Genomic DNA, 8000 nt, shown 5'->3' on the forward strand with positions numbered 1-8000 from the left:
CGACTCAAGGCCTTTGGTATCGACTCCTCCTCCAATCCAACCACTTTGCCTTCCGTCTGCAGAGCACCTGTTAAAACCGGCAGGGATTTCATCAAAGGAGGACCTGCCCACCGTCTCGGTTCGTCTTGCAAGTATATTTCCATCGGCCGCTCTCCACAGGAAACCCTGCGATCTTCCAGCTAATGGGGGAGGATACTCGATCATCCAAAAATCTGGAGACAAACTAGTTTGGATCTTTTCCAACCATTTGCACCGCTACCACATGAGCATATGGCCCTTTGAGTATCGTGCATGCAATGGATGGGGATGCAGAATAACTCTGACACCAAATAATCAAACCAACTAAGGAAGATGGCAAAGGTGCAGTTTTATTAACAATGATCTAAAACAGAGAGTTACAATGGACATCAACGGATGTTCGCTTGAGCTCTCAGTGTATTTCTCATAAAAACACCATTATATGCAATAAACACATCACATGTGATGTCATACTGCGTGGCAAATAATAGAAAACCTATGAGGGATTGTGATAGGTTCAAGGGTAAGATCTAAGTATACTTTCTATAAGGGCTGGGATTGTGATTGGCTATCTACTGTCAGGTGGACAACTTATGCCTACCTCTAAAACATGTCATCTTTAACACTATTAAGTACACAGTATATCATTGGCTCTCAAACTATAAGGCCTTTTGTTATACAGCCCTCTATAATTGGTTGGCATGCCCGTGCCATGCCTGGAACATTTGATTCACTTAGCAGCACATAACCTCAGACCCAGGTGCCAGGAGGTGGACTTGACCTTACCTCCCCACCTAATTAGCCCAACATCTCTCATCACCCAAGCCTTCTGCCATGAAGATTGTCTTTGAACTTGGCCTTGCAAAGTATTCTTGGCTCTGGGAATATATGGGAGTGGGAGCACCCACTATCATTGTTCTGGGACTCTATGCTCAACTCTATTTCTATCCTTGGTTCACGTGACCGGAGACCATAATTTGATCCATTTTGCAGCATTTAAATGTCTTAAATGAATAGAACTTGGCAAGTTTGGTGTTCTTTCTTTGGACCTTAACAAGGGATGATTCAGCTTCACACGTTCACGGCCTTCAAGAATAGATAACCGACCTTGGCTGCTTCAGCTTTTAATACCAGGCCAGACAGCCTCGCCATTCATTTCCATGACCACGACTTATTCTTGCTGTGACACAGTTCTCAAACTTTCCTCTCCATCGGTCCTGGTTTACTAATTTCATGACACCAATGTCTAGTTTCTATACAATGGCGGCTTTGCCTGCAGTCTATTCACTACATATACCCTGTTTCTATGATCACTTATTCTACTTGTGTTTCAGCGTCTATACAATCATTGAACGGTTTCATTTTCTGCAGTGCTTCGCACACGTGCAATCTTCTTTTCGTATATAAAAGTTTACTTGATTCTTAACTTCATCAGTTTCTGTAAGATCCATGCATTCTCTTCAGCCAGTATTCTCGCTCGTCGTGACGTCACCAGCTCCTCGTTCTGCTCCTTTTCAGATTCCTTCAGGGAGGAGATCCTCCCTCAGATTATCATCTCTTTGGGGATACATTCGATAGGGCTGTCTCAGTGGGTACCTTCTTTAGAATATACGTCATGGTATGGTCACAACTGCTGGTGTCAAGCATTGCACAATCTCAGGCTTCCAACATACAGGAGGTAGGGGGGCGTAATGTCCTGCAGAGGCATGTAACTGCTCCTCTACAGCAGTGTTATGCCATTTTCTTTTATGGGGAAGGTTTGGAACTCTGGCAATGGGTTTCTTGTTTCTTTTTCAGAGGTTGGAAAAATGGTAGGGGCAAAAGTCTCTGTTGCCCCCCCCCCCCACCCACCGGCAAATGTACTTCTGGGATTACAAGCAGGGCTGAGTGCAGCGTGGCCAGAGAACAATCAATAGCCCCTCCATGATGGTGGGCGGTGCAAGTATGCTTGTTGGCCCCACACCCAGTAGTAATCCATCACTGCCGATGTGCCCTTCTTGAGATCAGGAATGAACAGAGTCTTATTTCAATGTTCATTGGTCCCTACAGATACTGTTCCCACACTGTAAAGTTCATAGGTTTCTTTGTGCACTTTCACTGGTTCCTCCATTGCTTCAATCCAAGTTAGTTTTGTGATGTGTTCAGTCCAGGAGCTGCTTCCACCCGGGCCAGGAACCCTTCTTTGTTTCCCACCAGACCCTCTGCCATGCAGCTAACTGTTGTTTCTTGCCATTTGTTGTTTATGTATTTCAGTCCTTGTGTCACCAGGTAGGGTCACTTCAGGCAGTTGCTACCTTTTGGATTTTTGTCGCATTGCAGGCGGTCTGGATCAACAAGTTCGAGCCTTACGTTGTGTGCCTGGAAAGTGCCCCTGAGTCTACATATGTTAAGTTATTTTGCATTTGTATAGCGCCTTATGTATCATTGCTATGATCGCAAAGCGCTGGTAGGTTGAACACCCTCGGGAACCACAGTTCAAGTCAGTTGAGAGAGAGTTGTAGAGTGCGTGGGTGCATAGTGCAATATGTACTAGGCATTGTGCCTCCAGAATTGGTACCTCCTGTGGCACTAGGACCTTGGGTGCCCCTGGCCCATGCAGTATCAATAAACACACATAACTGCCATTCACTTTGTTCCTCCCCACTGAGCCCATGTCTGTATACCAACTATTAGACATTTTTGGGTGACTCACATCTTCTATGGCATCAAGACCAAGCCTGTGGTAGGTGTCGTACTTTGCCCTTCATGCTTCTCTCCTTGCATGTTTGATTGTACCTATATACCCATTAATAACACTATTAATATTATTTACATGAGTAAAGTTTGTGTTATAAAAGGCATTAGAAAATGTTGTAAATAGTGGGGACCTAGCAATATATTCTAACAATGCAGTGTGAGGAGGTACGTGGTTATGTACAGAATTGTTGGCCTGTTGGTGCGTAACGTTGGGCCTTGGGGGAAAATAAATGTTCATCTTCATTTGGGTGTGTGTTTGATTGTAATTCCTCCCTTTACCCCAAGCCCTCTCTTTTATATGTCCCTGTAATATAAAAGACGCCCCTAAACAAATCCCTAAAAACAAGCATTGAAATCGCAAATATAACTGCTATGAAATGCATTGCACACATATATTAATGTGAAAACCTAGGCATGATACTATAGTTGCAATTTTTCATAGCATATAATGAGTGATTTGAGAGCGCTAGTTCCATCTTCTTTACAACCTCAAAGCGTATGCACAAAAAAAAGAGAGGGACATAGAGAAAGAGAGTGAGAGATAGAGAGAAAGAGAGCGAGATAAAATAAGCGAGGTAGAGAGAGGGAGGGAAGAGAGATGGGAGATGGGAGATGGAGATGGAGAGAGAGAGAGAAAGATAGAGAGCGCAAGAGAGCACCCCCATGCAAATGTAACATTTTTAGCAGCTGTGCATGTGCGCGAGTTTGGTGGGGGGCAGATCAATTTTTGAACGCTGGCAATGGAAAGAGAAATTAGGTAGATGCACACTACCAGTCTTTTAAAGTGCTGGTGCAGCGTCCGAAGGTGCCTTTCGAACGTTGGATAGGTGGACCCAGTAACAGAGACCCTTTACCTTCACCGCAAGAGCAGTAGAAACAAAACATTTCAAATGGTCCATTGAATCTGGGGCTATTCCACCTGCGGACAAAGGACTGAACGTAGACAAGTTCTCCTGGCAGCAGCATTTGAGTGGGTGGGAAATCAGTCGTGGAGTTAGCTGTGGTGCCTGCCACGTCCTCTGATCGGGGCGGTGCAATCTGTCAGGAAATACATTTAAGTGCTTGTGCTAGAGTTGTTAAATAGTCTTTGAACTCATCACCTAAAACAGCTGCTGTCCTATGTGCGCCTGACGCTCTCCTAATGGGGGATATTGGTGTGTGATTGCAACAACGAGTTACCACCTCATGGGGTGACAAACGGTGGTCCTTGCTGGGCTGTGTTTGCAAACTAAACAGTGGCACAGTTAAGCAATGCACTACATTTTTCTTCAACATGATGCAAAGCTTAGATAGCTTACTTTTCAGGAGTCTGTTGTTCCTCTCTACAACCCCGTTTGCCTGGTGGTGATAAATGATACACATCCAGTGTTTAATGCCAAGTAGTGCAGTAATCTCTTTAAACAACTCATTGAAAAAGTGTGTACCATTATCTCACCTTAACACATCACACACACCACTCTCTCTTTTCGTTTGCAGATGAGGAGCAGGTGCAAGTGGATGTAGGTCACCTGGCCCAAGCACCACCCACATTCTTAGCCCTGCCTCTTCCTTCCTGCTCTTAACTCTTAAATCAAGGGCATCACTCACCCGAGCGTCCCAAGCAAAGGGCAAACAAAGAAAAGGGCAATTCCTGTTTGGGCCTGTTCGGACCAGTAGGACCCAGGGCCTGAATCCCTGCTCTGACAACGGCTAAGCATGCACCAACATGTGTTTACTCCCTCTGTACCCACAGGCCATCCCCACCATCATCAGGCAATGCCAATGTCAACTTGTCCGGTGCTGGGGTGAGGACAGGTACTCTGTGGCACAGTAAGTTGTGCAAATTGTGTAACTCTGCCTGCCTCTTGTATTTCGCTGTCCCCCCTGTTGTATGCATGTTATTCCTGTATGCCTACGTCTTGTATTAGGCTTCCCCCCCTGTTGTATGCATGTGATGCCTGTATGCCTGCCTCTTTTATTGGCTACCCTCCCTGTTGTATGCATGTGATGTCTGCATGCCTGCCTCTTGTATTTCACTGTCCCCCCAGTTGTATACATGTGATGCCTGTATGCTTAAATCCTTCATCTTACTGTCCCCTCCTCCCCAAGGCAGCCCTCTCCTGCTATCCCCCCCTGCATCAACAATCCCTCCCTGCCCATTGTGGGAGTTTGTATTGACACATTATGGTGACACCATCACCGTCGTGTTGCTGATGCTTTGATTTGATTTTTGGACTCATGTGACTCATGTAGGTTCACCCATCTCGAATCTCGTCGTTCTCATGCTGGACTTCTTTAAGCATCACGTAATCATGGTGACCATGAGTCATGTTGTGCCCATCTACGACTTCAATCCTGGCTTGCACTTAATGATCTCTTGCAACATTATGTGTTCAGTACTGACCTCTGCAACTTGATGTGGTCTCTCCACTTGCTTACGTGCACTATAACGCTGTATCTCTCCGGCTTTGCTTCTTCCTCTTATTCACCACATTCACTGCTTCTCAGTCTTCTCTTCCTCTCTCTGTCTTTTCCGTCTCTCCTCTCCCTCCTCCCCTCACTATATTCTATGCACTTACCCTATCAGAATTGTCATCAGACCTAGCATGATAATCGCTTGTTTGTTCCTCTATCACCTTTTGTCAATCTCCAGCACTACCAGAAATGTCATCAGGCCTAGTACGATAGTCGCTTGTTTAATCCCCCCCGCCCTCACCTTTAGTCAATCTCCAGCACTACCAGAAATGTCATCAGGCCTAGTACAATAGTCGCTTGTTTTGTTCCTCTCCTCCCACCACCCCTCTCCTTCACCTTTTGTCATTCTCCTGCACTACCAGAAATGTTGTCAGGCCTAGTATGATAGTCGTTGTCTGTCTCATCTCCTAACTCCCCCTCCCTCCCTCCCTCCCTCCCTCCCTCCCTCCGTCCCTCCCTTCCTCTCCTCCTTATCATTGTCAAAGCTCTCTAACTATCTGACATGTCATCAGGCCTAGTGCAATAGTAGGTTTCACATTCTTAATGTCTCAAGGGCTTGTAAGAATGTCATTGTATTTTCCCTTGCTCCCTCCCTTGCCTTGAAGCACTTTGAAACACATGTGTGTATAGGCGCTATACAAATAAACTATCAAACACGCCCCATTGGGGGAATACTGTGTGGACCAGATATGTGGCCACGCATTTGGCATCCGGATGTGCACAAGGACCAGCCTCCACCCAACGTGAGAAAGGGCAGACAACAACAATCAGACATTGGGACACGCTGCATCTTTCGCCCATGTCCGCGTAGTCGATATGCAACTCGTGGAACGGCCCAGTGGGGCGGGGCAAAGTGCCTCTCAGTGTTCTCAATGTCATGCCTTTGCTAAAGCTCTGACACGTGGTGCATCTAATAACCAAACTTTTCAAGTGTTCCTGGATGTTTGTAATGAACCAATCCTCTTGTATATCTGCAGCAGTGTGGTGTTTGGACCTGTGGGAGGGGAGATGGAGCTGATTGAATGCTATAATTAACAGTGTGTGTGACAGCACTGCTTTGCCTGTACATTCCAGCCTCCACAATAAATCAGTAGGGGATTGTGTACATCCTCTTTTTACTCACAACAACTTTTCCCATTCTGAGGCACGTCCTTTTTATTCAATAATTTGTTCTATTGGCAAGGAAATGTATGAGATAGGTCGCTGGTCAGTGGCAGGGGTTGTGACAGCATACTCTGCCACAGTTGGTACTGGGAGAAATGCTGCTATTTTGGTCGCAGTGCCTGTAGCAGTGTTTCAGAATGACACTTCATCAGTGTTGTTTGTATGGGTGGCGCATTTAACAACTGCCACTACAGAAGGCTGTGTGAGAGCTCGAAAATTAGCTTGTCCAATAATGCTGCGTGCTGTATTGGGGACCCATCCGCCCTCCTAAAGCCCCTCCTTTTCCATCTTGACAGACCGGTGTGCACTGTTTTAGTGACGCATGCCAAATCAGAATAAATGGTCACATGACATCCTTGTGATGATTGCAGCGCTTCAATGAGTGCAATGAGCTCTGCTGCCTGCGCTGAGTAATGCATTGGCAGTCTCTTCATAATCAGTGTTTCATATTCACCGTCCACTGGGCGCACCACCGGTGTGCCTGTATGTCTGAGACCCGTGTCCTGGTCAATTATCGCTGACCCATCAACGAAGAGGACCCACCCCCCAAGTTGTCTGTCCTTTGCCTTGGGAATGTCATTTATTTATTTATTTATTTATTTATTTATTTATTTGAATTTGTGTAAAGCGCACTACAGCCCAAGGGCATCGAGGCATATAATACAGTCAATCACATACGGGAAGTTTGATCCAAAAAACATTCAGCTAATGCAGTTTATACAAACAATAATGTTTTGACAGCTTTCCTAAATGCAGTGTAAGAGTCAATGTTTCTTATGTGTGGCGGGAGACAGTTCCAGTTGGATGCTGCAATGACCGGAAAGCTGGCTCCTCCAGCCCTCACCCTACCTAAGAGTCTTGGGGATGGTGATCTTATTTAGGTAGGCCGTTCTGGTAGGTCTATCTGAGGAGGGTTTGGCAATCCTTTGTGACAGGTAAGGGGGAGTGGTGTCATCTTCCTCCCCCTTGTATGTTACACAGTCTTGTCTGGTCAAATCCTCAGCAGTGCACTTTTCTGTTATGAATGTAACTGGGTTTACTGTCTTGCATTGTACAATGTGAATATTTGAGCTGGAGAGAATTATCTCGTATGCAGATGGTCTTTGGGTAGTCAGGGTAGATTTTGATCTTTCTAAAATGGCAAAGACCGCATGTTCCACGTAGAGTGTAATTGAACAACCCAGCACAATTGTGGAACTTTACTCAATAGCAAATGCCACAGCTGCAAGAGCCTGTTTGCAAGCATACTGGCCTTGCATTACTAAATCTGGTGTGCCACTGTAATGTGGCCCATTGTGCTTCACTGTGTCAGCACGGCAGTCTGAGCTGGCTGTTAGAGTGTGAGAACAAGTAGAATTCCTGTCTATAATCAGGGGTTGCTAACACACGGGCAGTTGAAATCACCTTTTTTAGCTCATCAAAATTCTGTAACATATCTTCAGTCCATGCTATTTTGTTGCCAGTTTTTTGTGCTTCCTTGAGGCCCTGTAAGAGCGGCCTTGTGTACACTGCGTAATCACGCATCCATGTCCTGCAGTAATTGCACAACCCTAGGAACGTTTGCATTGCTTTCACTGTTGTGGGCTGGGGGGTGGCACGCACAGGTATTATTCTTTTGCCATGTGCTG

This window comes from Ambystoma mexicanum, chromosome 14 (genome assembly GCF_040938575.1).
Source record: "Ambystoma mexicanum isolate Mex_15411 chromosome 14, UKY_AmexF1_1, whole genome shotgun sequence".
Taxonomy (NCBI): domain Eukaryota; kingdom Metazoa; phylum Chordata; class Amphibia; order Caudata; family Ambystomatidae; genus Ambystoma; species Ambystoma mexicanum.